This window comes from Myodes glareolus, chromosome 9 (assembly GCF_982192425.1).
Source record: "Myodes glareolus chromosome 9, mMyoGla1.1, whole genome shotgun sequence".
Taxonomy (NCBI): domain Eukaryota; kingdom Metazoa; phylum Chordata; class Mammalia; order Rodentia; family Cricetidae; genus Myodes; species Myodes glareolus.
In genome coordinates this window covers 62,826,666-62,831,057 of record NC_142034.1, presented here as the reverse complement: position 1 = coordinate 62,831,057, position 4,392 = coordinate 62,826,666, and positions in this window count along the sequence as shown.

The following is a 4,392-nucleotide window of genomic DNA, read 5'->3' as shown; positions in this document are numbered from 1 at the left end:
TGCTCCCTAGAGCTAACACCAGCACTTGCCTCCATGCCGGCAGTTTCTTATGTGGGACTTCACATGCAACTAAAAACTTACACACATGCTGTGTGAGTATGCACCACATGTTCACAGGTGCTTGTCGAGGCTGGACTAGTGTGCTGTGTCCCCCCAGAGCTGGAGTTACAGGTAAGGCCTGATGTGGGTGCTGTCTTCTGGAAGACAGTGCTCATGACCACTGAACCATCTTCCCTGCCCCATGTGGAACTTTTGGCAGCTATGACGGTCAGACTCTACACCCACTGAAACAGTCTACCTGAACTAATGGGAGCTCACCAACACCAGCCGGACTGGGAAGGAACAAGCATAGGACCAAACTAGTCCCTCTGAATGTGGTTGGCAGTTGCATGGCTGGGGCAGACTGAGGGGCCACTGGGCAGTGGCACCAGGATTTATCCCTACTGCTTGTACTGGCTTTTTGGGAACTGAAACCTGTTTTCTTTGGATGGATACCTTGCTCAGCCTAGATATAGTAGGAAGGTCCTTGGGTCTTCCCCAAAGCAGTGTGCCCTACCCTCTCTGAGGAGTGGATGGGGCATGGGGTGGGGGTGGGGTAAATGGAGGGAATGGGAGAAGGGGAGGGAATGGGAACTTGTATTAGTATGTATAATAAAAAAAAAAGACAGTTTGTTTTCTTTAAAAAAAAAAAAACAGAATTTGGACATTCTGTTTCTGTGTTTGGAAAAAAAAATTAAAAAGAGTCAGACTCAGGGGACCCAATAAACATTTGCCGAAGTTTTAAGAAACCAGGGAAGACAAAATTCAGACATGCTCTACCACCTCCATAGATGGCTATTAAGTCCAGAAGCCCAGTCGTGGGGTAGGAAAGCAGAGGCTGAGTGGGATGGGCATAAATGGTATTGGAGACAGCAGGGAAGGAAGAAGGCGGTGACAGTGGAGAAGCAGAAGATAAATTAAGCATCCTTTTGGATCTCCGTACTGGCCCACCACAGAGAGTGGGGATGGGGCGGGGTTCCTGGCTACTGGCAGTCAACCGTCCTCACAGACCGTCTCGACCCCCAAGCTGAAGTGGAAGCTTGGCTCCAGATGGCTCCCTTCCTCAGTACCAGTCCCATGCCAACTCCCATACTGCCCACATCCACTCTGTCGGGGAAGTCCAAACAGGCAGGAAGTTGAGAAACATGGCCTTCTGGTCCCTGGACTGCAACAACCCTACACTTCCCAGCTGGACCCAGGCCCCCGAGACCCCTTCAGGAGTGAGAGGAGACTGGATACAGCCGGTCTGAGGTCCAAACAGACAGGAACAGAGCTGCGAGCTGGCTGTGCTCCAGAACTCTGTGCACGGCTCTCCTTTGACCAGCTGGCCTGTGCTCTCCTACACAAGTCAGACCAGCAGGACGTGTGGGTTTCTGGCAGCACCAGGCATTGGCACTAGACTGGCCTCTGTTCAGATACTGTTCTGTCACCTCACTGGGTGGAGCCACTTCCCTGGCTCAAGCTGTTTCCTTAGAGTAAAACGGCCATCGCAGGACTGCAGAGAATTGAGCACAATCGGGATGCAAAAAGGTGCTGTTCACAGCCTGGAGGGCAAATGTGGTCCTCCCACCTCCCTGTGCCCAGACCTCCCCAGCACCAGTGAGCCTGGCCTTGACTCTCAGACCCCTCCCCATGGCCTCCTTCCTCTTGTCAAGGGAAAAGCTGAGCCCTCAAGTAGGGCCTTGAGGAACGGGCTTATGAAGACAAGGAAGTCAGTTTCTATAGTTGTTAGGCAGGCATTATTTGTCGTATATATTCACGAGATTCCTCCTAATATGCTGAATCCTTCAGACAAGAATCTCTAACATCACCCAACTCCTCCAAAGGTAGGGATATTGGCTCCATTTTACAGGGGGGAACTGAGGCAATGCCTATCACTCCCAGCCAAGGCCACCTGACCTCTAATGCAGTGGATCGCCTGCCCACCCCCCTTCCTCCATCCCGTGCTCCCTCTCTCCTCCTATCTCCCTCCCTTCTGTGCTCACATGTAATGTTTTTCCTTCCTGTTTCTCTGACCCCCAGCCAATCGCTCTACTCCTCCATGGCCTCCTAGTCCATGACAATGCACCGCAAAACAGGCCCAGCAATTGCCGCAATCCATACAGCAGCACGCTTGTTGGTGAAGCCAATGTAGAGTCGTTGTAAAATGAGGTTGGGCAACCAGAAATGAGCTCTTGACTCCAGAGGTCAGAAAGGGGGATGCCAAAGTCTTCTAATGTGCTTCTGTTTCCAGTAGTGGGGCTGACAGCAGAGTGGGGCTTCCCTACCTGCATCTGGCCCAGCCGATCCACTGCAGCTGACGGCACCAGGGCCACAGAGGAGGCGCGCAGAAGCGAAGATGCCTGTGCAAATTCGGATGTGACCCACAGGGTCTAGGCCACTCTCCCTGGGGACTGGAAAAGGGAGCCTGACAGCCCTGGCCACCACTTCCTCCCCAGCCATTCACCAACCTATTTGCAGCCAGTTGGATTTTTTTAGAAATGAAAATGAAAATGTATCTCTTCTGGAACAGGGAACCTGGTGGACTTTTCTCTGGGAGTGATTCCTGGGTGCACATGTATGGAAGGCCTGGTACACAGCACTATGTTTAAGTCACACCATTTCGTGATGGCTTAAAGGGTTGGCACGTGTGGGAAGGTGGAGCGATGAATTTCCTTATTCCACGAGCTAATGACATCTGACTGGGGAGGTGGCTCAGTGGGTAAGAGCACTTGCTCTGCAAGCGTGAGGACCTGAGTTCAAATCCCTAGCACCCATGCAAAACCTTAGTCATGGCTGCATATGCCTATAACCCCATCTCAACAGCTTGTTGGCCACATACCACACACAATATGCCATGCCCACACTACACAACACACAACATATACTATACACGCGTACACCATATCTGCATCATACCACTTAAAAGTACACTAACTCAATATATTACTTGTACACACAATGTGCCACATACATAATACAGGCGCACACACACAAAAATAAAAACACTATACACACAGTAGAATACCATAGATCTACACACAACAATGATGACCTTGGACATCATGTGTAAAACAAACATATAAAGACTCCAAAGGAAGAGAGAAAGAGGGCCAGGAAGTTCAGAGTCCTAGGATGGGCCTGATGCAAACTCCTCAGTCTTTGTCCCACTCCTCCTCAGGCCAGATACTGGAGAACAGTATGAGGTAAGTTATGATAATGTCTGCTAGCGCATTCAGACAGATATCCGAACACTTAGTCCCCAGTTGGTGGTGCTGTTTGAGAGTGGGGGCATAGATGGAGGAAGGGCATCACTAGGGGTGGGTGATGTGGGCTTTGAGCATTTATACTCCCTCCCTGCTTCCGTTCCACTTTCTCTGTTTTATGTCTGCAATTGAGGATGTGAACTCTGCTCTGGGCAACATGCTGGGCGGCTCCCATGCCTCCCGACTGTGATGGACTCATCCCTTTGGAATCAAAAGCTCAACAATGGGACCACCAGAACACACCCTGCAAAAGGGAGAAACTGTTTCTCTCTAGCTGGGGAGGTCTGGCAAGCAGAAACCTCTTAACGGTCGCTGTCACAGAGAGGCCCATCGCCCCACCCAACCACGCCCCTCAACGGGCAGGGACAAGGACTTTCAAATATGCCCCATTTGGGGTGTCAGTGAAGCCAAGCATGGAGCTGCCCAATGACCATCATTTCCTTCCCCTGCTGCCATTCATGTAAAATGTACACTTTACCCACCAGCCAAACCCAGCAGGAATCCAGCAGAATGAGGAGCATGGATTTTTACCCTTGTCTGGCAGAAGGAAAGCAGTGCCACCACCTTCCTCAGTGACAAGGACATAAGAGGAAGCCAACTAACATGGGTTTAAATAAAATGCATTTCCTTATAGCATAACACTAAATGTTCAGATTTCAACCAGAGAGGGCTTCTTATACCTAGAAACAGGAAGATCTCAAACTAAATGACAGAGTGACTGACAGAAGTTGACATGAGGTGTCAGAGAGGCCTTATTATCGTGTTGTTTGACCATAATTTTGGCTTTATGTTTTCTTTCTCTCTCTCTTTCTTTCTTTCTCTTTTTCTTTTTCTTTTTCTTTTTTTTTTTTTTTGGACAGGATTTTAGTTTTAATACTACCTGGCTCCAAATTTAGAGATCCACCCGCCCCTGCCCTTGCCCCTGCCTCCCAAGTGTTGGGATTAAAGGGGCTGTGCCTTGGTTATACTTTTTTAAAGAGAATTTATAAAGGCACTGTTGACATGTGTTAATAAAACCAGCATTGATATTATGCCATCCTGGGTCTAGTGCAGTTGAAAGCCATTACTGATATTTAAGGGATTGGTACTTGACACAAGACACCCCAAG